Genomic DNA, 26706 nt, shown 5'->3' with positions numbered 1-26706 from the left:
GATTGAAACCATAGTACTGTATTGTATTGTATTCAGGGCTTTAAATGGGCAGGCTCCTGCCAGTGCTCAGCACCAGCAGTTCTAAAAAAGCAGGTGCTGAGACGGGTTTCTATCGGGCTCTCCATTATTGCCCTGAACTTCAGGATGAAAAAAATCTTAACTCGGTAGCTGTACCACCCTTCACTGCCTTTGATATAACTTCCAAGAGACTTGTTATAGTCACTTAAGTCATCTTTTCAGAACTGCAGCATTTTCAGTATTATATTCAACAAAGCCATTGTTGTACTTGTTTATGTTATGCAACTAACAACCATTGACAAAACTAATAGTCCGTGCTTGTTTTAGGCGTAATGTCAGTTGTTGAATTACATACATGCCCTTAATTATACAGGCTACCTTTACGAGACCCTCCATTCTCCCCCCACCCCCAGTTTTTCATTCCACTTGAAGCCCTGATTGTACTGCAATATGTATATATTGCTTACTACCCCCATGTGCGACCCTGAAGCGCTTGTACCCTGCGGGGCCCGCAAACCTCACACCTAACCTGCTTCGGTTCCAATACCTCACATCTTCATTTAAAATGTGAAACTTAGATCTTTCTGTGGAGATCCCCTTGTTTTAGCTGAAATTGTGCTGGTGGCAGATTAAGCGGCACATACCTAATTATGCGGCCCACCATACTTTGACACTGGAAAATAAACGTGTTTACAAGTAGGTTCTTAGAATTAGATGAAGAACGTTTATTAACACCGGAAGTATTTGTCTGGCGATGTAAACATCTATCGGCTTGCTCGTGTAACGTGTCTGGAAGCAGAAGTGCACAGGGGGAAGTTTAGTGCACAGGAAGTCCTTGTGGTTGGAACGTAACTTCAAGAAGTAAAAGCCACCCGGTGAACAGGAACAAAAGCAGATGTCCCAGGTCAGGATTTCTGTTCAAATACGTACGTCAAAGTGCCCCAAACTCGTTCGCTAGTACCCAGGGAAGAGCGACAATATGGTGCCGCTGTGCCGTTTGTCACCAGAAACCCGGCCGGCCTCGAAGCACTGGCCTTAAAGAATGTATACCGAATCCGGCCATGTTTCTTCAGAGATCCGATTACCATGCCGATGAGAAGCTGTCCTGGCCCGTTCCAGTGAGTTTTACAATCTTTTCATCTGCGTCTTCGATATCTAGTGCCCTGCAGTTTGCAGGCAGATGAATCAGAATTTAAAAAAATCTGAGATGCCAGGAAACTGGTAAGGCCTCTGACTCTTGGCTGCCCCCCACATCCGTGCACACAGTGCAGCTAGGATAGGGGTCGGTGGCATAGGTGTGCAAACACAACCAACAAGCGCTTCATCTGACCCAGTCCACCTGCAAAAACAAGCCTGGTCGGTGGAAGTTGCTCTCTGTTTGGGTCAACCTGCTGGAGTAAAAACTGCAGTGAACATTATCCTACTGAGCTAACAGTGAGTAAGTGTCCTCTGGAGAGGGAGCACTGAGCTATTATCAAGTGTTGAAGAGTAGCTCCTTGAGATGGCTTCTAGTGTGTTTGATTGAATGGACAATGTATGATGGTTCGTCGGCTGCGATGTTATGGTGTCGGAGACTGAGTCCCTCAGGAGTGGTCAGAACTTACCGGTTCCATACTCACCGAGGGGATGAGCTGAGCGTTTTCGCAGAGAAGGGCTTCGCACGCTTGAGGTCTGTATGTCCGTCTGCTTGGCTGCTGCCTAGGAGAGCTCGGAGGATGTTGGTGAGACCACGAGTGAAAGTGACTTGAAAGCTGTTCACCGGAGCACCGTTAGTGGATTTGTTATCTATCACTTCTGTAGAGTTTTTGGCAAAGCTTTTGTACATAGAACACCTTTTATATGTAATTATTATTATAAACTGATGTTCATTTATCAGCCACGGAAGGATGAAAGGTCAAGTCTACTTAGTATGTGACTAAGGGAGAAAGAAATGGTAGCTAGGGAATGTTCAACTGCACAGACCGTGGTGTCCACCCAGCCTTTCTTTGCGATGCACACCTCTGTAGGCCAGCTACTAAGTGGCCTAAACCCATGAACATCTTCTGTATGTGCTTGGAGAGGCAACACATACACAGTATGAAAATAGACACAGTCACACGATGAATGATAATGATCAGAAGACGGTCTTCATTCTTTATATCCTTTATTCCTCTTCCGCTCTATTGTATAAAGATTAATAAATAATATAAAGAATGAAGAACCCCGTCTGATCATTATTATTCATTGTGTGGACTTACTCGTCTGACTGTGTTTATTTCTATACCGTTTATGTATGGGTTCTCTAAGCACAGAAAAAAACCTAGTATGTGACCTTCACATTTCCAATAGTTTTCTGGAGCTGAGCTATATTTCAACTGAATAGAAGTAGGGTACTGGCGGGTTTCATGCTGTCCTAATGGTTTGAAGGTGCCTGTCTTGTCTGTTTCAACCTGGACTTTTGTGCTGCTTTAGTTAGATGAGTGTGATAGGAGTAGATCGTGAAGTGTTTGAAGGGTCCTTTGCTTTTATCGGATACTTCAGTGATGCTTGTCTTGTAGATAGCTTTAGCTGTTGTGATGTGGTGTGCCTCAGCATAGTCTTGAATTGTGTGAAGTCATCTTTGGAGTTCTGCTTGCTCAATCTCTTCTCTTGCTGAGGATGAAGGGTTTGTTGCCTCAGTTCAGGTTTGTAGTCTTTGAGTTCTTTAGAGTCTTGGTGTGTGGAGGGATTTAGGTGTGGGAGGAAGGTGCCAATGGTTTGGTGAATACAAAGTTGCTTTCAGGGCTTTCAGTGCAGGTGATAGAGTGTAGAGATATTGATAGCACAGTTGGATTTGGGGTTTAGTGTCGTGGTTTCTTCCCAGGGAATGCAGGGGATCTCCTCGAAAGCACAAGAAGCATGTCTGTCATATTTGCTTCGTCCAGCTGATTGCATAGGATGGAGAAGCTGGATGGCAAGACAGTGTGTCCAGTCTACAGTGATCAGTGTATGTTTGGCATGTGCAGGGGTGTGGAATTAATTAAAATATCTACTTGTCCAGGGGACAGGTTGCTTCTCAAATCTACTTGTCCTGTAAAAAGATCTACTTGTCCCTTTGGTGCCATGTAGTGTGGCGACAAATTATGGCAGCAATCTCATTATGTAAGAGCTCTGATAATAGCCTCTCTGATTATGCCAGGGCTACTACCTTAGTAGGGCTTGAATTCTTGCAGTTTCAATCCCTACTGTAGCAATTTCCTTATTTTGCCACCTTTCTGCAGATCTGCATACTGGGGCTGGAGGAAGCAGTAAGCAATAGTTCCAGGGCTGGAATGTCTTTGAGTCTGCAAACCTACTAACCTGCATGTTTTAAAGATTTTCACCAGCTTCTCTCTAATATTTTCCCATAATAAGAAAGGTTGGACATTTACTCCTGACAATGGCAGAATTAGAACTTCTTCCATGGTTGGGAAGAAAGTGGCTGGAGGGAAAATGAACTTGCAAATGCTCAATAGATTTTCACATGAGCATATCTACACATCGTATTTACCCATGCTAAAATACAGTTCACAAATATTTTATAGGGGTACGACATATAACATGGGTGCACTTTTGTGACTTTCTTTAAGAATTTGGGGCCACATGTCGGTAGGTTCAGATTTGCGACTCGCAATTTGCGAGTCGCAAATCCAAATGTAGGATGGTGTCCCTGACACCATCTGTGATTCGCAAGGGCTTTGCAAATGCCCACCTCATGAATAATCATGAGGTGGGTCACAATTTGCGACCCCCTTGCGAATGGCGGGCCTCACAGGGATGGTGGCCTGCTGGAGACCGCAGACCACCATGTCTGTGACTGCTTTTCAATAAAACAGTTTTTTTTGTTTTGTGTAATGCAGTCCGTTTTCCTTAAAGGAAAACGAGATGCATTACAAAAACGAAAAATGAAACGTTTTTGTTTAATTTTTTCAGAGCAGGCAGTGGTCCACAGGACCACTGCCTGCTCTGAAAAAATGTTTACAGTGACATTCACAAGGGGTAAGGGGTCCCATGGGGACCCCTTCCCTTTAGCGAAAGTGTTAGCACCCATTTGAAATGGGTGCAAACTGCGATTGGTTTGCGCCCGTGTTCGCGGTCACAAAACAATCCTACATTGCACTGCGAGTCGCAATTAGGAAGGGAACACCCCTTCCTAATTGCGAGTCGCAAACTTGTTTTGCGATTCGGTAACCAGGTTACCGAATCACAAAACTGGGTTTGTGCATTGCAATGTGCTTTTTGCACGTCGCAAACAGCAAAAGTCGCTGTTTGTGACATGCAAAAAGCTACCTACATGTGGGTCTTGGTCCCTAATTAGGTCTGGTGTTAACAAAGACATTTTGTTTTTATTTAACTTCTATTTCTCTCTCTTTCGGCTGGCTTTACTGTGAGTGATCGCATTCTGCTCTTCCACAAGGAGCATATTGGCACACAAAGTAGTTTTGTTCAGTGTCAGGAACTACAGTGGCAATCAGTGACGTAACGAAACTGGAGGGTGCCCCTTTGCAAAGAACATGGAGGAGCCCCCTCTCCACACTCACTCAGGCCAGGTGCTGTGCTGAAGGGGCCCCCTGGAGGGCGGCTGCAGGGCCTTTGTTATGCCACTGGTGGCAACGTGTGCTTTTAGAGTTCAAAAACGTTTTTTTTTTTTGCCAGTGTTTGTTACAGTGTTGAGGGCCTGGTAGCTCCCACAACAATAAAGTGTTACAAAAGCCATGTCAAAACAAGACACGCATTGATGAAACTAAAAGATCTATAAAAATATGTCAGATCAGTTGGCTTTGTCAGTGTTTGTTTATTTTCATGCTTCCCATAATCGTGTTGAAAATGGTTACACTGATTTTCCATTAGAAATATTTTTGGGAAATACTAGCATGCATCAACACATTTTACTAAATGACACTTCATTTGCATCTAATCAGAGAGCATTCTGGGAGCAGTATACTTAGCCTCATAGCCTAAACTTTTCAAACCTGTGTATACACGTTTTTTCTTTTTGTACTGGAACCAACGTCAGTAGTGAAGTGTGACCTTAAAACATTTATTTACAGCACTCACCCTAATAATAATGGCTTTCAAATAATGAACCATAAATACAAGTTCGAACAGCATTGTCTTTTGGAAACACATTACCTCAACTGCAGAGAGTTCCACTCTCTGTAAACAGGCAGCCAAAGGGTTTGTGTTGCAGAGGGTTGGGCCTACTTGTCCCAAGGCCAAAGTAAACATAAAAACTTGTTGCCCTTGACCCCAAACAAGATGTCCCATAGGAATTCCACATCCCTGCATGTGACTGCCACAAGGATTAGACCCCAAGTGTTGTTGTTGATGTGGGTGAATTCAGTGATTTATGGTTGGATTACCAAAGTGTTTGTTTCATATTCTTCGTGGTTGCCTCTCTAGGAATGTTTAGATGTATGGTGGACTGACAGTGTGGTGATGAGATCGAATATTTTTTCAAGAAAGTATTTTTGGGCCTGGACGGCCTGTATGTCAGGTTGAAGGTGGCTAGAGGCACAACGTGGCTAAATGTATGTGAGGAGTTCTACTGGTTTAAGTGTGCAGTCCACTGCGTGAGTTGGGGCAGTGCTCAATTTGTCCACCAACACTTATTTTTGAGAAGCACACTTAAGTTTCATTATCAGACTTGAACCCAGAGAAAAAGGGAAAATGGGATGAAAGGGAGAAAGAAGGAGGACATTAAAGGAAAGAAATGACAATTCGTGAACACAAGGATAAAGAACTTGCAAGAGTGAGATAAAAAGGTAGAAGATGTATGGTGGTTGAATGAGAAGGCATGATGTTGAATCAATACTAGCCAACATGGGTATTCAGGCACTCACATGATTCACTACCATGGGCAGTGGATTCAGAAAAAACTCGGGCCACTGCAAGTCTGTGTTTTTTTCACAAGTTAAGCACTGGGTGGTGTGAGGAGGACTTGTCTACTGCAGAGGTATGGAATCCTATGGCTTGTTCGGACATGGGTATACTAGGATTTGAGGATGATTCTGGTCTCTGCGAAGAAGATGGCGCTGAGGAGGTGTCTGCAGGATAGAGTGTTGAGTGTATATTGTCAGCTTGAGATGTAATAGGTTCCCTGCTGTTGGTTTGTGAATAATGATGATTGATCCTGTATATTATTATTAGCAGTGATATTACTTTTATTCTAGTTCTGGAATAGAGTGGGAACCAGCCGGATTCTGGCAGCTATTCCTGAGCCATTTACAAGACTTTCCACACATGGGCACACTAGGGGGTTCCCACACTTTGATATGCAGGTGGACGCAGCCATGCAGTAAACAGTTAATTTCAGCCACAATCATTAATATATTTTGTCGGATTTAAGTGTCCTGTTGGTAGCTATTAGAAGCCAAATGACGAAGCAGAGATGACACATTTCATACAGATTCTGCAACAAATAATGGCACATGAGAATTTATCACTATTCAGCTGAACGCAGTTTTATCAAGCTTAAGTAATGAAAGACTGGGTTAAAAAATGCAAGAATTCAAAATTACACCATGTTACATGCAGAAATCTTAAATGAGCTTCTAACTCACTGAAGCAAGTTATCTGATTATAACTCGAGATCTGGAGGCCTGCTAATCTCTGAAACAAAAGCTTTAACCCATTGACCTATCTTTCAAAAAGGGAAAGCTGGGGCCTACACATTCAATGCAATCCTCTCCAATCATGGATGTAGAAGACAGTAATATTCTGGCGGTGGGGGACAGCCTCAAAGTAAGTACAAATACAAACTTACTTTCTGGTACCTTCATAGATGTGTAAAGATGGCACATTACATGGTATTGAAATAAAATAGAATAAAGGAAAGAATGCTGCAAAATAGTAATCGTTTAAAACTATACCTTCTGGTACAGACAAGGCATGACTGGAGAAAGCTGGTTCAGTCTGGGGCCCTAAAACAGTAAGAAAGCATTCTTTATTGATGGTCACACTGAGAGTTTCCTTTGAGGACTGACAAGGTGCTTTGCAATAATCTCTGACTGCTGAGGTCCTATAGCCCTGGGGCAATGAAGTACAGAGAAAGCATTTCCAGGAATATGAAGAAGCTCGTACTCCTGGACCTTTCTACCATGGAGAAGGCACTTCCTGGAAAGGTGACACTATCAGGAATCCTAAAGCCCTGAAGAAGAGTTATTGAGATATGGGTGCACTGCTAGGATCTTTCAGCACTGAGAAGAGACTGCAGGTGGATGAGTATACTGCTAGATCCCTTCAGCCCTAAAGTCCCTACTGTGCTGGAGCGTTGATGGAGTCATGACTTGATAGGGCCTCAGAATGGATACAGACTTGGGCAGCAAATTAGAAATACACTCTGATGAAATTTCACTTAGACAGTCATCATTTAGGTTAAATTCTGCATTCTGTATCATGCTCGTTAAGCAACATGCCTGAAATTGTGTCATGTTATACAACTGAAATGTCTTTTGGGTAAAATTCCTATTGCATCGGAACAGCATAAACGGACGGAACACGAGTGGCTATTGTTCACGTCATGTGTGATTTTATGAGGTTTTTAAAATACAAAATACATTCTCACATTAAAAATAAAATAAAATATACATTGAGCTCTAAAAAAAGAGCGTAAAAAATATTTACCAGTAGTTTGCATAATTTCACAAATTTTGGGGCATTTTGCATAATCTCTTGGAAGGAAATTAAGCAGACCTCACCCAGGCATAGCCAGAACCCGAGTCTAGTTAAAACTGAACAGCTACGACTCTTGTGGGACCAAACGTAAATACAGCAGAGTTCCTGGTTCACTGGATGTATGAGAGAACCCTGGTGTCAGTAAAACTGAAACCTGTCATAAACAACTAATTCCTGTATAGTGCCTAAAACTGTAGGTTTTGTCATTATAAGGGTTGTAACGCTACTGTTACCCAATAGAATTATACTAACTTTATACATTTTGAAAGGATAAAAAGGCTGAGGAGTTATCCTTCTTTGTATTCACAAATGTGATCTGCAAGTCAAAAAAAAGTCAGCATTTTGTTTGCTAAAGTCTGATTCTGGCCCGCAGGTGTCAGAGCACTCTACCTTGCAAAAAAATACGTGCTTTGAGAAGGACATGTATATTTGCGATAAAAAAACATTGCAGTGCGCAATGCGTGTGAAGCATTTTCAAACAGAGGGAAGGAAAGAATGGAAAAGAAATGTCATTATCAAGGTAGGATGATGGTGAGGCGGTAGGTTTTGAAATCTTTCCTGAATTGCAAGAGTGATGGCAACAGTCTGAAGCACAAAAGGAGGTAATTCCTAGGTCTGTTTTTTATGCAGAAAATAACTGTTCATGCCGTCAAAAATAAAACCCAAAACGTCAGGAAGCCTAAAGTCCAACTTGACTTCAGTGCAAAACAGCAAGCACTACAGCAAAATAATCAAAGGTGTTTGTCATTTTAACTGACCAGGGCTCTCTCTAGAAAAGGTCAGATGGAGCAGTAAAGCTAAAATGCCTCGAATGTTAAACCAGTGTAATATGGTTTTTCTCAACGTACGTCAATGGATCTAAAAAGTGACAGAAACTGGGTACATTTAGCAAACACTTTTCTAATGAGCAGGTGGCAGGATCTTCTCCAAGAGGATGCACAAAATGTCCCTGAGGAGTAGATATAATTCCTAAGCACCATACTAGGCTTGTTATTCTCCCAAAATCCAGCTTTCGCCTGCCTGGTTCAAATGAGAGGTTGAGATGTTGGAAATGTGCAAATGTACAACCTTAAACAACAGGGCTTCAGGGTCTACTTGAACCATGACAATTAGCAATCATATTCAAAACTGCTGGAAGCTCCAAGCTACTGCAAAATGACATCCAGATTTGAATGAAAAACATTAGTATACTCTTAATCATATGCATAAACATTAATCCTGTACTGAGTAGGGGCGTGATTTAGAGTTTGACTGATGGGTTAATATCTGTCAGGCTAAGGAGTATTTTAATCCATTGCCCTTGTGGACATCCTGGCCATCAAAATTTAGAGATGTCCAAGGGCCCTAAAAGACATCAGTCTACAATGACAGGCACAGTTATCATGGTGGTTCCTATCAATGTAGCAAAAGCTTGATAGATGGTACCATCAGCCAGGACGACTGTCGAGGTTTTCAAAAGTTATTTGTTTTTCAAAATTAAACTACCAAAGTGGGAGTTGTGTGTGAAAAACAAAAAAAACAAATGACCCGCGCACCTTGGGAGTTAACCTCCTTACCCTCAGAGTTTTCTTCTAGGGTGTGGGGATCATTACTGATTTTTTTTGTTTTTGTGCCCCTCATCACCAAATTATGCTGGCATTGATGGACACAGGGAAAAAAGTGAGTTACACAGTCTACCATAATTAGGACAGATAGTATAATTGCTTTTATTCTAAGGCCCTACTCCATCAGGCCTTCGAAGGAAGTATTCTGCCACTGAGCCAACTGGGACTCTGTTGACAGAATAATCGTCTGTTCATCTCTAAATGATGTGGGTGGACCAAGAGTTAGGTATTCAGCATACGTCACATGTGGAACAGATTACCCTGTCCACCAAACTCTAAATCGGGCCCTAAGAATATATATTAAGATGCAAACAAGATTTAGGTTGTCAGGGTGCATTTGTTCTTTGCAGGTCATTTTGATTTCCAGTTTGTTGAGGGATGTGCTCATTGACATGCAAGTGTCACTGGATGCGTTGAGTTTATAAACATATTTCAGGTGAACCAGTTTGTAGCTCACACAGGATGTTTTAAATCGACTTATGGAGTGAACTGAGAACCAATACAAATTTATTAGGGTAAGGCAGATTTGTTGAACTTTGTTTGTTTAGTGATAAATTAAGGAGTTGCATAAAAAGCTGTTGGATAGACAGCTCAATGAGTGGCCTGTTTATGAAGATAAAATTAGTCTTTTTTTAGTTGAGTTTTAAATAAACTCTAGGCATCGAGGATTTAATGAGGTGCAATCCGTATCTGAATTAAAAATGAATGGACGTCTTTAGCTGACTGTAATTACTTCCAATAGGGTGCTATGAGGAGACTGATGGATGGGAATGTCTTGATGATTGAGGTGTGCCCCCAAGGCACTATTTATGTCTATTGAACAGCATATGAGCTGGAATAGAACCATATGGATCTTCGTATGAGCTCAGAATTGGTGGACATCTGGGAAATTCTAAACAAGAAATTGACTCTCTGAGCCCAGTGGCAATAACATTAAGGATTTATTTTTTGGATGAGCTAGTTGCCTCTGGCAAAGGAGCCTCACCATAAATGCTGTGCCTCTTAGATGCTCTTCAGTATGTTATGTAAGATGCTTGACGTATTCTGCTGAGAGTAGCTGAGATTGCAGGTTTGAAAACGTGGCAAAGAAAGAAGCTGAACCACAGGAATTCAATTTAGTTATGTGTGCAGTTGTGAAGGCATCTTTCCTTCACCCTAGTGTACTACATTTGCATAAAAGGCCCTGGTGTAGCAGCCTTTCCATACTGTAAGGATTTCACAATTTAGGAGCCAAGGACGCCCGGGAAGGGAAGAGAGAAACATCTTAGTGGCCACAGATAATTGAGTCTATAGTGTTCAAAATCTGTCCTATGCCAATTGCGAGTCCATTGATTATTGGTTTTGTCCTGGCTTTTTGGTGTTTGCAGACCTGTATTTAGAATTGATAAGATAAAACTACAAGTACCAGAGTGCAAAGTACGTAGAAAGAGGACTGTGAACTTCCCGCAGATGCACTAGAACAATCTCATCAGGAGTTTTACATTACTTCAAAGTGAATTCATATATATTCCACTGTAGTGCAAAAGTACAAACTGAATTGCTCCCAGGCACTCTAAAGTTTTCAGCAGATAACTAAATGGAGACACAAACTGAAAGCAATTTGCCTAAGACCACAAAATGTAATAAATGTGCAATTCAATGTCTCAATGTTATGTGAGACCCACAAAGAATCATTAATGCCAATCCACAGCCTTATATGTTGAGTGCAAAAGATGGGAGTGTTAACGCGTCCCTTTATGATAATTTATTACCCATCAGGACTCGTTTTAGGCCAATGAATCTTTTGACCCAGTTGAGAGACACCTCAGGACGAGATAGCTAATCAATATGTCAATCAATACGTCAATAATATCATCAATATTTATCACAACAATACATTTTACTTTAGTCAAAGTCATTAATCAATTCAATTCAAGACACTAACACGACCTTGCAGTCATGAATAACCACACCAGTTTAGTAAAGTTTTATGAGATTTATTCCCTATTGATTACAGTTCTAAGAGCATATGGGTTAATTTCATTAGCATAACACCCAATAACATTGTCATAATTTGGCAACTCGAATAAGACTTAAACAACGCGAGAAATGCAATTATTGAACATAACACGTCAACATAAGTCAATTATAGCAGAGTGTCATTAACGCGTCAGTTCAACAAAGCATAGATTCAGTTGTTTGTCTATTTGCGTCAGTTTAGTGAACTCCTGTCCTAACCACTGATTAGCATTAGCATATTGGGATTCATGCAAAACATTTTAGAACACCAATTTGGAAAACATCTAGCTATGGTCTCTGTCAAAAGTAAGCAGTTGGTACCTAGAAAGGAAAAAGCAAACAGACAAATCACAATTGTATTGTCATAGTTACCCTCCAAGGTTTAGGTCAGCACTCAGGTTCAGTCTTCGTCTTCAGGACATCAGTCTAATCGCCATCAGTCAGAATTCAGCTCCAGGGCAAAAAGGGACACTTCCCTCATAAGGAGGTAAAGTGTAAAATGGGCAATCTAAGGATGAGGATGGTTCTAAGCAAACCAATAAGTCACCAAACAGAGTGACAAAGTTTCTGGATAAAATCAATAGCATTCCCTAACCCACCTAAATGGCTCCTCGTGTCATGGGTTTTTATCCCTTTTTTTGTTGTACATTTCCCTAAAATTCTATTGGATCTTAGTTATACCCCACTATCTTTATCCAGTTGGAAGATGGATTATGTCATTAATCTTTCATCCCATATTATTTTACAAGCTTTTCATTGGTCCACCTGATTGGCGTCTTCGGAGGTAGCACATCCGGTATGATTTCATCCTTCTGTAATTCTTTGCACATCTTTGGTCAGTAGCTCCATTGTCTTCTCCGGTTTGAACGACCTTGTACATTACATTAATCTACACTGTTGCATTTTGATTAACAATTTCTACAAGCAATGGGGATTTCATGGGAACGGATCTACTATGGTTACATTCAGCCTCTAGTTTCGAAGAAAACAAGGGGTCATGTCCTTTTGCGAGTCAGCACACTGCAAGATAGTATAAATACATTTAATATGAGAGCCAAGCAGCTAAGCTCCGGCTCATGCTAACTTAAGGCCTATGAGGATTTCAGCACAAATTCAATAACGCAATCATTAATAACTAGTACAAAACCACACTTTAATATCATATTTTATCAATATTCGTCATCTCTATTAGTTCTCGTATACATTGGCGGCCACTCCCCGTGGTCACATTTCAGGTGCACGTTTAAAAAAAATACATTAATACAATTACTTAAGCGGCATTATCACACACTAGTTCATAAGCATTTCATGTTAATATAGATTATGTAAGCTACGCTCTCTCAGGAGTGTTTTTGAACAACATCACAGTGATGGTTTCAATGGTTGAATCCCATTTTTCGCGTGATTCTCTATTGTTATGAAAGCTCCTAAACAGGAAAAACAATTCACACATTGTCTTTAAATAATCCAACAGTGCTGTGTATTTTAGCAGCAAATGTTAGTCAAATACGAGATTTTACAATTTCTGCTCTACTTTTATTTTCAATAACCGCCTAACTCTGGGCCTGACGTATTAGAAGAAACACAGAAATGTGAACTTGCTTTGCAGCTGCCTCTTTACTATAACACTTTCCTCGGTGGACATAATCTACAATACACAACGAATTGTCTAGCACTTTCTTTGGATCTTTGGAAAGAAAAGCAACAGCCTTTGTTCAGATAAGTGGAATTGTGAAATGAAAGGCTGGGAAATAACTCCTATAAACCGTGTTGGCATCAAAAAACTGCTTTAAGGGTTCTGTTGTTGGTCACACAGAGGAAATCAATATTGTCACCATCCACTAATGATTGCTTAAATGCTTAATTCTCAACCTTCATTCCTCCTACAGTGTCTTAACTCACTGCTGTGCCGTGCTTGATTTTGTTTCACCATGCAGCAAAACAACTCATATAGTAAAATGAGGCTGACCTGCTGCCCGTTGCTCTGCGCTCTGTGCACCATCATTCAAAAAGCTGGGTCAATAAATTCCTATTGTACCTGTCAGTGCCGAACCCCATGCCTGCAACAGACATACCAACCCTGTGAGCTATTTAATGATTCTGTTCTAGAACTATAGATTAGCCACAGATCTCCAGCAAGTGCACCACCCACCTGAGTTAACTTATAAAATTGTACCTTGTGATATAGATCTATACAACTAGTCCACAAAGACCAGTGTTGTCTTGAAATTTAGGCCCATATTTAAACTCTTTGGTGCAAACCTGCGCTAACGCAGGATTGCGTCAAAAAGTATAGCACTGGCTAGCGCCATTCCTAGATGCCGGCTGGGCGCCCTATTTATGGAATGGCACTAGCCGGCACTAAGGCCTAACAGGTACGGGAGGGGTAAGGGGGAATAGGGGTTGTGCACCAAATTATGGCACTACACTGTTTAGAGGCAAAAAAAAATCCTCTAAGCAGTGTAGTGCCATTTTCTGGTGCACAACCCCCATGGACATGGCTCCTGTCTTAGTAAAGACAGGAGCCATGCCCACCATCCCAATGGCCATGCCCAGGGGTCAAATGTCCCCTGGGCATGGTCATTGTGGCCGGCGCCATGCAGAGGGCCCCAAGTCAGGGCCCCCAAGCAGTGTTGCGAAAAAAATATAAATATACTCACCTGGACTTACCTTGGAGGAGTCCCCCATCCTTAGGTGTCTTCCTGGTGTGGGTGGGGGTGCCTCTGGGGCCAGGGAAGGGCACCTGTGGGCAATTTCCATGGTCTCTGACCATGCAAATCTGCCTACAGGTCCCCTTATGCCTGCCCAGACCCAATTGTTAAATAACAATGCTAAGGAAGCTTAGCACCATTATTTAAGGCCCCCACCCCCCTGTGCTGGATTTTAGCAGCAAAGGTTAAACAAAAATGAGCAAACCTGAGTATAAATATGCTCCTTTAGTCTATTTTTGGTCAATTACAAAGGACAGCATAACTTTACTATCACTATTTTTTTTAAATTTCTGGGTGAAATTTAAATAAATTATGATCGCCATGTTACCCCAGTTTAGAGCCAGCCATATGCAAATCAGTCTTGACCATGTTCCCCATCACTCACTCATCACCCCAGTTTAGACCCAGCCATATGCATATCAGTCTTGACCCTGTTCCCCATGGGAACAGTCCAGCCTGAAATGCTAGGCCAGGTTTTCCCTGGACAGAAAACAAGCATCCTGGGACTGGTTTCAGGGTACCACCTTTCATCAGCCAGGCTAGCTTGAATTCAGTAGCGCAACCAGCATGGGGCCCACGTCTGGGCATACCCCTGCCACTTAGGGTGCAAAATGCAACATCAAAAAACAAAATAAAATGATGGACGGAGTGTTGACTCTTTTCAAACACTCACCCCCAGTCACAGATCTGGGTTTAATCCATCATTATTTTGCTTGCCGTATCTTTTAGACCCAGCCATATGCAAATCAGGCTTGACCCTGTCCCCCATGGGAACAGTCCAGCAGAACTGCACTTACATGAAATTACACTGTTGCGCTACGTTGCTTAATTACACCGCTGATCGTGGCAAAATTATGGCATGGAAACAACCAGCATGTGAGCAATTGTTCATAGCAGTTGCGTTTTCGTCCTTTTTTAAGCATAAAATGAATCATCGCGTCAAAAACTGAAGCAAGGATGCAATCAATTCATAAAGCTTTATTCGGCACATATAAATGACCATAAAAGCATGAACAAAGAAGAGAAAAGAAAAAAAGACAACAGTACATATTTACAAAGACATTGCAATTAAAACTTACAGTTATTAATTATAGTTAATGGCTCATTGAGTGATACATATGGTCATTCATAAATATATAAAAAGAATAATAAAATACATTAAAAACTCATACTTTTCCTGGAATTGATGCACTGATTTAAAAAGGTGGCAGTAAAAAAACAAATATCTGCCGATTGCAGATTAAAAATTAAAGCCATGGCATGTTTAACTGTACGTGTTCCGTATTTAACAAACAGAGGTTTCAAAAATACTATACGAAAACATGTATACAGTTTACAGAACAGCAGAAGGTGCACAGTGCTCTGTGTAGATACATTATCGCACCTACATGGCCCAATCGGGTGTTTCTTAATGTTTGGATGGGCTACTAAACAATGTGCCATCCCAAATCTTAGTCTGGTTAGCACGAATTTATGTGAATTCCTAGTCACCATAGTTAGGTAAGATGGAAAACCCTCCATTAAATTGTATCTATTATAAAAAATGACGGAGGACAATGATCCGGCTATAGTTGCTCGTTTCCTTTCTGCATAAGTTAGAAATATACTTTTCATTTCTGATTTGGAGATCGTGGTTGCTGCACTAGGATTATTTAAAATATTCAGATTAAAAATGTCTGAAAAACAGACAACAACATATTTAACCCAGGGAATATCTCGATATTTATCCAAACGTAGGCAATCCTCAACAATAGTTCTGTTAAGTAGCTTCTCATCGCCAAGCCAAAAAGACCGCCAGACCATCAATGGTTTAAGTGATATCAGATCAGTTAAATAATTAATGGCTAATTCGCGATGGCTTAATTCAGTTGAGGCAGAGATGGGCAAAAACAGGAGCTTTTTAAAAAACATATTTTCCTCCAGCTGTAAGTTGTAGGTACAGCTATAACCCCATACTCCTGCCCCATACAGAGCAATAGTCACACATCTAGCTTGGTAAATCTTGAGCATATCCCTGGTTCGACGATCCCCAACTTTTGCAGCAAATCTATAAATACCATAAGCATTTTTTGCCATTTTATTCCGGATGTTATTAAATTCATTGTTCCATTTCCTGTCGTTAGAGAAGGTAATACCTAGGTAACAAAATTTATCCACCTGTTGCACCTTTTCGACGTCTATAAAGAAGGCATTTAACGTTTTGGCTTTAGCTCCGCAGGTCATGGTATGCGTTTTTCCCTTATTAATTACTAGTTTTCTATCTTTAATAAAGGAGGAAAAACTATCCATTAGTCGTTGTAATCCGACAGGTGTTCGAGAGAGTAAAACAGCGTCGTCGGCATATAGTAACACCGGCACCGGAACACCGTTGATCTGAGGAGCATCAGCATTAACCTTTTTTAAAATATCATCAATTCCATTAATAAATAAAATAAATAAGAGAGGTGCCAAAACACAACCCTGTCTAATTCCTCGTGTAACACAGATTTTTGGAGTACATTCTCCTCTGGTTCCAAAACGTACGTTGGTTTTCAATTTATCGTATAACCTAGCGAGGAAAAAGATTATGCCTTCTGGGGCTCCTAAATTTAACAGAGTTGGCCATAAAATGGAATGATCTACCATATCGAATGCGCTGCTCAGGTCAGCAAAACAAAGATACAGGGAACCGGGTTTCGCTTCAGTATACTTCCCGATCAGTAGATCAAGATTGATGCACTGGTCGAGCGTACCTCGTCCCTTCCTAAAACCATACTGGCTATCAGCCAGTATGCTATCCTGCTCAGCCCATTCCTCTAATCTTACTAACATCACTCTACTCATAACCTTGACTGAAGAGTCAAGGAGAGAGATCGGGCGGTAATTCTTAGCATCAGATCTACTTCCCTTTTTATGAATTGGCACAATGATTGATTCACCCCAAGTTACAGGGGCCTCGGCACACACAGCAACATTAAAAACAATGGTTAAAAGGGGGCCCCAGACATCTGGCGCAGCTTTATAAACGTCTATAGGTACCCCGTCCGGGCCCTGAGCTTTCCCTCCTTTGCTAGCCCGTATACCATATTTGACCTCACTAACGGATATATCCAAAGGCAGAGTAGGCCACTTATTGGGACTAGGATCATTGTCTTTATCAGAGTCAAAAATGCTGGAGAAATGTGCAATCCAACCCTCGCTAGAAACATTAGAAGTCAACTGTGGTGTTTTTTCATCCCTTAGAAAAGGCGAGTTGACCGTGGCCCAAAATAATGTACAATTTGATAATTCAGCAGCTTGGTTGAGGGAATCCCAAGCCTGTTGCTGCAGTTCACCCTTCCTCTGTTTGAGCACACATTTATATTCCATTCTTAATTTATTTACCAGTTTTTTGTCCCTGGGCCTCGCTGCTAAAGCCTGCTTGAGGCCAGTTAGTGCAGAAGTGCAAAGGTGATTAAACCATCTCGGTCCGTTCCTACTTTGCCTACTATTGCGACTGGTAAACTTGGCATCAATAGCTTTATTAATTTGGTTAAAACAATATAAAACCCTCTCAGAGTCAGAACTATTTTTTAAAATAGAAGCAATGTCCAGCAGGCTCTCATTAATTATGGAGCTAGTTAAATCATCGGCTCTTTCACCAATCCATCTTAGCCTTACACCGTTAGTCCTATGTGGTTCTACATTAGAAATAATAATTCCCACATCCACCGAACTACCGGCCCAAAGGGTAGTGTCCAGAATAATACGGTTGTGGTCACTTAGGGTAGTTACTTCAATTCTTGGTGGATCACAGTAAGAACTAATATTAGAAGATGTGATCACATGGTCAATGACCGAGCTGGTGTGCCAATTTTTAAAAGTGGGAATGGGTAAACCATTAACATCTTTACAGCACTCCACTATTTCCAGGTCATAGCAGCCCATGAACTTATGCAGTGCTTCCCCATAACTATTATGTCCAAAATGCGGGACATCCCAGCCGGCACTGTTAGTAACCCCACAAACCCTTTGTGTAGACAAATCGCACAAAGTAGTATTGAAGTCCCCTACCCAGATGAAGTCAAATACAACATTCTGTTCCAGACATAGATTTTCGACAGCGCCGGCTAAGTCTGTTACCGGGTACTTTGACCCGGGTAACATCAAAAATGTTATTATAATAGTTAATCAATAAAACATTATGGTCTTTGTCATCCACAAGCCAGAGGATCTGCACAAGGTCCCCTACAGGTATATACTTTTTAACCACAATAGGACGACAGATCGTTACAAGTATAAGGAGACCGCCTTTCGCTCTACCTATACCACCTCCCAACGCCGGTAAATTGTAAGAAACGAATCCCTCATAGTTAACTTCATCTTTACACCATGTTTCTTGAAGACATAAAATGTCATGGGCATTAACAAACGTTAACCATCCCGGATCCCTCTCCTTCGATTTCAGCCCTGCCACATTCCAACAAACAATAGTAATAGTATCCTTACCCCTAACACAATTACTATCAGGCACCATACCATTGTTTCGTCCCCAATTCGCATTCTGGTTAGAATTGCTTATGTCCCCACAGTCGGGCGGTGCCCTTATATCCACCGCCAATTCAATTTCTGTGTTGTTGGGCATCTCTTGGGCCATGGTATTGTCTATACCGATATCCACACAGGGAATAATAATCACCTGGGGTAAGAACTGCCCTCCCTCATTAAGTCAATCATTTGCATCCAGAGAACTTAGGGGTTGAAACCGTTTTTGCATTGAAATATCGGGGTATAGCCTGTGTGTAGCCGGGCATAATCTACTTCCTCTACTCCCATAAGGGGCATTATTATGATGGCTGTAAAAGAAAGCAAGCGAGCGGGCACACACATTATTATCAGTAATTGGTAATAAGGCAGATCTTAATAATACAGTGGCAGCATGTTGAGGGTGTTTAAAGTTTTATAATGACACAGTCACCACTAAAACTTTTCTTAGAGCTCCCTATCCAATTTACCCTTCTGGTAGTCAGAACTTGATCTGAAAGTTCAGTTGGGAATCCACAATACCTGTGCATCCAGGAAACGGTTTTATTTTTTAAAGACTCGTGGGTTTCCTGATGATTCCCCTTTGCAACAGGGGGAACATTAGCTAAAACTACCACATATGGTGCGCAGTCAGGAGGGAGATTAATGGCGCGCCTTCGCCTTACCTCAGTCCAATCCTCTTTTCTATCAGGTATTAAAACAACCTGGCTATCATTACAGGCTAAGGACTGTGCTGTCGGGTAGTTCTGTACAACACTCCTACTAATATCTAAACCTGTAACATCACCGGGAGGAGCAACCTGAGTATCATGATTGCTTATTGTTATTGGGGCTGATACACTATCTGCTTCCACCAGTGTTTTTTTGAGGAGATCGCCTAATCTATTAACCTCCGCGGTTAGCTGATCAATTTTTACCATAAGAGGTTTGACAATACCCTTAATCTTTGAGTCAATAATACTTACTAAGTTTTTTGTTTTTTCTACATCTAGTTTAACGTCGTCGATATTTGCCGTATTATCCTCATCCTTATCTGGATTCTTGAGGGGGCTAACTAATCTTTTTTTTGCGGTCCGAGCACCCCCACGTTTAGTCTGGGTCTTTCTACATGCTCTAACCACTCTAGGTAGTGGGGAGGGTGAATGTTGCACTATGGGATCAGTAGAAACCTCTAGATCGGCTAAGGTAGAAGTATTCTGCATAATCATTTCCCTATCAGGAACACCGGAATTAGTGCAGACACTACTACTGTCATCCAGAGCCAATGGAGCAGGTGAAAGTTGCACACTAGATAATGGGGGGGGGCTGCTAAGCCCTAGGGATTGTCTCCTCTCGCAGTTAATTTTACTAACAATCTTCACTAAATAATTATCCAATGTCTGGGGTATAGAGGGGACTTTTTGCTTTGACATGCTTAACAGTCACAAATTATCACTTTAAAATCGAATAAGGCTTTTCCAAATTACACACGAATAATAAGATAATAAGGGCTGCTTGAAAACAAAATGTGATATACACAACCTACATACAGTCCCAAAAAAAAACACTTAATGAACTCTCACAGTGTACAGGTATACAGGTCACAAAAGTCAGCAGCCTGTATAAACCAGAACCTCGTCACAAACTGTCCGCCCTTTATCCGGGCTTCGTCCTGGGCGCAGCTGTAGGCTACCTGCAATATAGGAAGTCAACAACCAATGGGCAGATGGACGTACACGGCTGAGACTCCCCATGCGCTCCCCATGCGCTCCTGGGAGCTGTAGTCCCGTGTAGCGCTTCACCAGCTCCTTCCCAGCAGTCTCCAACAATCGCACCCCCTCTAGGGACTACGGCGACACAGGTATCGAGATGCCTCCAAAGCGCTCTGTCCTTTGCCGCCCACCTCGGCTGCTTCCTCACTCTATGCGGCTGTCTCGACGGTACACAGACACCGACAGAGCCCGCTCTCGACGGCACACAAACACCGACTGAGCCCGCCGCACAGACACCGAAAGAGCCTGGTCTCGGCAGTATACAAACACCGACAGAGCCCCTTGCTCTGCTCCGTCTTTGCTCCGTCTTTGCCTCCACACCTCGTCACTGTCTCGCTTCCCCTGCTCGGAGCCCGTGATCCTCGCAGCCGGGGTGGGTTCCTGGTGCCTTCGAGGTGTGGCAAAGGAGATTGAACTTTTTCACCTACTCCTCGCACGGTATGGGGTGGTGGATTCCAGGGGCAGCCCACCTAAACCGGAAGTAGCCAGCCCACCTGAACTGGTGGTGTTTACACCACGATCTTCAAAGAGTGATGGATTCTGGGGCTACTCCACCTTAACTGGCAGTGTTTACACCAGGCTCTTCAAGGAGTGGTGGATCCCAGGGCTACTCCACCTAATGTGGCAGTGTTTATACCAGGATCTTCAAGGGGTGGTGGATCCCCGTGTCAGTCCACCTTAAACTGGCAATGTTTACAACAGGCTCTCTAAGGGGTGGTGGATTCCTGACCCAGTCCGCCTTAAAACTGGCCGTGTATACACCAGGATCTCCAAGGGGTGGTGGATACCTGACCTAGTCCACCTTAAACTGCCACTGTTTACAGCAGGTTCTCCGGCAGTCCACCTTAAATCGCTTGTGTTCACGAGGGGGATCCGAACCCGTCCACCTTAAATCCACGGGGGTTCCATGGGACGCCGGCCACCAGGGCCCACAAGGAGAGCTGATTGGAGGACCTGATCACCCCACCGCCCCCTGCCTTGCGTATGGGGTCCGGAGCTTTTTCACCGGCGCAAGCTACACCTTAACCACCCGGCTCAGGAATGGTAGCGTCCGGTCCACCTTAAGTCCACCTTAAGTCTGAGGGTTCGGAAGGGACCACTTACGGTCCAATAAACAGGGGGGGGGGGGGTCTGTAAAATATTACTTCAGTGTCGCTGGTTACCTTCAGTACAGCTTCATTTTCTCTTCTGGATTTAGCTGTTGAATAATGCTGATTTTACACCCTGAAAGGAAGGAGCTTGCAGAACAACTGTCCCTTCCATAGCCCCCCCCCCCCGCCCCCCCTGCCCTTCATCGTGAAACAGCAAACTCTGCAGCCGAGCGTCCCCACAATATTTGTCTATGAATCTTTGCAACTTTCAAGATGTTCGAGCATTCGTGCTGCGTTAACAAAGAAAATATCAAATGTTTAACCAAAAAAGGCATCAATTCAGCTTTTTATTTTCTTTCTTTAAATGCTGTATGGGTCGTTATGTTTTCGGTACTTATTTTTTCATCTAATCTGAATGTTCGACATGGTATTTAATGTTAAAAACGCATCTGCGGAACTCTGCTCTTCTTTAATATTTGATTTTATACCTATTTTAAAAAATAAAACTACATTTCACCCTTTCTATTCTTTCTTTAAAAACACAGAGGGTGGCTATTTAAATCTGGTAGGAGACGGGAAATCAAACGTTTACTCAGAGATGGAGTTTCAGGGCTGCTGTTAACATTTTAACAACATTCTCCAACCATCACTCCCAGGCCCCAAGCTTTTACAAAGGATCACGTGTTTACCCAGAGACGTCAAGTGAGACCAGTGGAGCAGGGAGCCTTCGTATGGCTCTACTTCCAGTACCAGTTGTTTTTCATGTATTCTGGTCTTTGCTCTATGGCCTTGTGGACGTTGAGTCTAACGGAGGGACAACAGATACCGTTAACATTAAACTGCTTTTTTTCTGAAGTTTTTGCGTTTTATTAATACGACAAAGAAGCATTTTTCGCCCTCTCCCTTAAGTGGCCTTTATTAGGTTTTGTTTACACGCGGCCTGTTGCCAGGACCTATTGTGAACCATGCCAATACTTTGAATGGGCTTTGTGTCAGTTCAGTGCTTTGCTTTTCCTGGCTGTTGGCAGAGGAATGTCCCCAGCATGGTGTATAGTCGTGTTCCCCTGTCCTGAAGGACCAACTGCGTGTATCTGGAATTGAATTCTGGCCCTGGGGTCATGCTAATCTAGCATGCTTGCAGAGGCCTTGGGCTGTCCGCTAACATGTGTAAGTTCTATCTGTGTCCTCTAACATGGAGGAGCTCTCGAGTGTGCTCTCAATGACAATGGACTACAATCCCTGGGGTAGGTTTAGCACATAGAACAGTGGTAGTAGTGTATCATGTTTTGTGACTTGATAGTTATACCCAGACCTCCTTATTTGTGTCACACTAAAAAAGAGGCCTCCTGGCAGGGACGGTTCTAGGATTTTTGGGGCCCTGGGCAGAAAGGAAATGTGGAAGGTTCCTCTAATTTGCATACAAAGTGACACATTCAGAGCTGTTTGCATCTCTATAGCTGACCCTGCTCCTGCAGCTGCTTTGTGCAGACCCTTCCTGGGCTGAAGTCCCTCTCTTTCAGGATTGCTTTTACAGTGTGAGAAGGGCTGAAGGTGAGAGAGCTAAACTGCGGGACAGTGGCATCCCACGGTGCCTCTGAATGGGCAGCAGGCCACTGATGTAAGGACAAACATGAAGAATGTGTATCCTTGCAGGAGTAGACGAGGGAGCATCCCCCACCAGGCCTCCCTATGCTACACCATGGTTGGGAGGCCCAGGGGTGCGCACTTCTAGGGGCCCAATTGCAATGAGGCATCCTTTTCATAATTGGATCGGCAAGGAGCACAAGAGGACCTTTGTGAATGGCTGTGTCGCACTGGTGCTAGGCCCCAATTTAGTGGGGCGAGTGTGGGGCCTAGGCAGCTGCCCACACTGCCCTTGTGAAGTGCCGGCCTTGCCTCCTGCCCAACTTATTAAAAATTCTGTTTCTATATGCTTACCAAAATCCTAGCGCTTACATCCCAAGTGTATGTTGGGTGTGGTTGTGTATGTAGCCTCCTTGGTACATGCATGGCATGTGTGAGTCAACCAGAGTAATCAACGCCTGTGGGATTCATTTTGGATACCCCTGCCTTGGCCTTTTGCATAGGATGGAGGTGATGTTGTTTTACCAGACATTTTTACAGCTGAAAGGAGGTGACCTAGGTACTCACGAAAAGGAAGAGGCGACCAGATTCCTTTAGAAATTCAGTTAGGCCTTTCACTGAGCAAGGGGCTGCGACTTGTCTTCCTAGTGTCTTTTGGTGTATTGTAGCAGTGAAAGGTGGGATTGAAGTCTGTTGTGAAAAGTGAAGGGGATCCCTTAGATGAGGTGATTCCTTTACATTTCCTTTCATCACTGTTCAGTTTATCTGATGACAGCCAGCCAGGTGCAGAAACCTGACACCTCTTTGTTTTTCCACTGAGTGTTCCAGGATGGATATAACACTGCTATAAGAAGAATCACTGTACATGGAGGCTGTGTCTGGAGTGCTGCCTGGAGAGGGCACTTGAAATGAGAACCAGCACAAACTGGTTCTTAAAGAGTAGTCCGTGGATACACATCTCATGGCTGATTTTGATATATACAAATGGGACCCCACTACCCCACATGTGAGGGCTGTTCCAAATCCTCTATGGCCAAGGAACGGAGTCTTCCACAGAGTACTCAGAAGGCTGCTGTGCAACCAGCTGGTGCCAGACAGACCGCTTCTCAGAGGGGAAAGGACATCACCTGAACCGGACACTTGCTGGAGGAGCTGTATATCTCTCCTTAGGCCCTTTAAGCCAGGTTGCTTGCTGAGAAAGCAAATTAGCCTGCAACCCTGCAGGACGCATGACTGTGCAAGAGGAGTGATGTGCAGCAGGTCCCCAGTGCTGATAAGACTTCCAGAAAAGTAGGACTGCAGAGAGTGATCTCTATACCCAAGTTCCTTTGGGCCTACAGTCTCTCTGGAAGGGTTTCCCCCGGGAACCATGACGACTTGTCCTGATATCACCAAACCCCAGTCTGGGCTGTGATTCAAGTCGGATGAGCTTGTGCATATCCATATTGATCAGAAGATCGGTCTGCATGCAGCCATATGCCAAAGGTGTGGCTGTGCTATGAGGAAGGGGATCAGCCTGTGTCTGGCTGCACTGTCAGATATAGATCAGCCAATGCCTGTCATTGCCAGAGGAAGGATATAGGTCTGTGTTTGTCGCAGTGGCGTAGCGTGGGTTGTCAGAACCTGGGGCAAGGCAAGTAATTTGCGCCCCCTAACCCGTGGATTTTAGCACTCGCGAGTGCGAGCGCGGCCCCCCCCCCAGATGTTGCGCCCGGTGCGGCCGGCCCCCCCTGCACCCCCCACGCTACGCCACTGGTTTGTCGGCACTGATCCCAGAGAACCTTCCAACAGAAGGCCCACCTTTTCTGCAGCACAATCAAGCCTTACTTTGAGATTGTTGTGCTGGCTTGCTTGAACTCTGCTACTAGTGAATGGAAACGTGCAGAACCAGGCCTTCTGAGTGTGACATCAAAAAACCTCCAGCCAAAACTGCTGGTGAACATGCTCCCTTCCAATAGTTGGAAGGAGCGGGTGCGCTGAGGTGAGCATATAGGCTGCCCAAAAAGACTATTCCACTATGGATGGGTAGAACTGAGCAACTGAACTGTATTGGAACTAAAACTACTGAACTGTGAGAGATTGAGTGCAAATGCCTGAATGAGAAAGCTGCACCTGAGCCATTATCACACTATTGCCATAATCCAAGGGGGACCTTCCTACATCCATAGGGGGTTGAATTGGGGAGAGATAGTGATAGTGACACAGCCCCGGCCAAACACCACTCATGGCACTAAATTGTGCTTTGCATTTGTTTTTGTGTAAATTTCTGTTCTAGTGGCCATTAAAGTACTTTTCTTTCTTGAAAGATAAGCACTAGTGTACATTCAGTTATTGTGCTATTGTGTGATTGTTCATTCCTGAATTAGAACACTTACTCAATGTACCTGAGATGCCTGTGACTGCTCTACATTGCTACCACTAAGAGGCAATTGCTGAAGAGTCTGTACTTGGCCCCATTTGCTGCGATGTAATAGGACAGACTCTGGTGCATTAGAGATAAACGTCAATCCACACAGCTGAGACCCAGTACCCCCTGCTTGCCTGGTGGCCCTCCCAAACAGGGCTGGACATTGGCGTTTTTGACAATCTCATTTGCTTGACTCTTATTTGACGACCTTCCTTCCTCTTCTTATGATCATTCCTGACCTCAGGCATAGCTTCTTTGCCACCCTTTTGATGTATGGTGTTGGAAAGTGGATCATTGGTAAGGGCAGGTAAGTACCTACACTTAGCAACAGGCTACTAACCTCCCCTTAAGTCCAGTTAGGTCTCAATAAATTAAACCCAGCTCAACCCTTGGTAGCTTGGCAACGAGCGACAAGGCTTAACTTAGGAGACAAGTGTGTAAAGCATTTAAAAATCACAAAACAGTAAATAAGTGAAACACAAAACGCAATTAAAATCTAACACACATTTATAAACATAGATGATATTTTTAGCTTTAAAATGACACCAAAATGATTAAAATTGGATAAGGGAAATTGGAGATATGAATTTTTAAAGAATTAACGTTACTAGCGCTCAAAGGGTTAAAAAAAGGTCACACTGGAAAAGGACAAAGTCCAGAATTCAGGCCACCCACGAGGTAACACTGTCACACTTACTTTCAGAAGTGTTTCTTGATTCAGGGAAGTGGTCCACAGCACCAGCCAAGGGTTCAGAGGCTCTGGTTTGTCTCTTGGGGTGTGGGACTGGAGCTTATGGTGATGTTCCAAACATCTTCACATTTCTGGATATTCTTCCATAGGTACTTTTGGGGTCATTGAAGTGTCTACAACATGATCCTAGTTTCCAGGAGCTCAGAGTTGCTCCTTGGGAGTTGGGACTACAATTCCCAGAATGCACCTGGTCAGAATCCTCAAATAGCCACTGGACGTTGGTCAGCTGGGCTCTGCTTGCAGGAATTGATGCAAGGGACTCTAGGCAGCTCCTTTGTACCTGTAGCAAACAGGGAGTCCCTTCTTGAAGCAGTAGAAGATAGCAAAAGTACTTTTAGTGGTGAAGCCTAGGTGTGCAGCTGGTGCAGTCTCCAAAGTGCAGTGTCCAGGCGCAGGTCAGAGGTCTAGAAGGTCAGTCCTTCTTCTTCTTTGTCTTGTTCCTTGCAGGTATATGAGGTGTTGGTGCATCTCTGCCATATTTATCCTTGCTCCTGGGTGGAAAGCAGAAGGGCCCTGGTTATCCCATCACAGACAGGCTCCTTCCCCCTTTGATGGCCCCTTCCTGGGAATTGTGGCAAAAATCAATCCCAGGGAGCAACATTCTTCAAAAATAC

At 43.2% G+C, this 26706-nt stretch overlaps 1 protein-coding gene across 4 annotated transcripts in view; it reads left to right on the top strand.

Moving 5' to 3' along the window:
* DIXDC1 (DIX domain containing 1) overlaps positions 1-26706 on the top strand; it is a 523962-nt gene that overhangs the window by 9372 nt on the left and 487884 nt on the right. The window contains exon 1 of one of the 4 annotated variants that reach the window (XM_069224994.1): positions 863-1136. The exons of 2 other annotated variants lie outside the window; for them this stretch is intronic. The gene's annotated coding sequence lies outside the window, so the exon portion shown is untranslated. Of the gene's footprint in view, positions 1-862; positions 1137-26706 lie in introns of those variants that run through there. One more of the 4 variants, XM_069224991.1, reaches the window with a different exon arrangement.

This window comes from Pleurodeles waltl, chromosome 3_1 (genome assembly GCF_031143425.1).
Source record: "Pleurodeles waltl isolate 20211129_DDA chromosome 3_1, aPleWal1.hap1.20221129, whole genome shotgun sequence".
In the NCBI taxonomy this organism is placed as follows: Eukaryota; Metazoa; Chordata; class Amphibia; order Caudata; family Salamandridae; genus Pleurodeles; species Pleurodeles waltl.
Note: the sequence above shows the minus strand (reverse complement) of the source record. Positions and strands in the feature narration are given on the sequence as shown.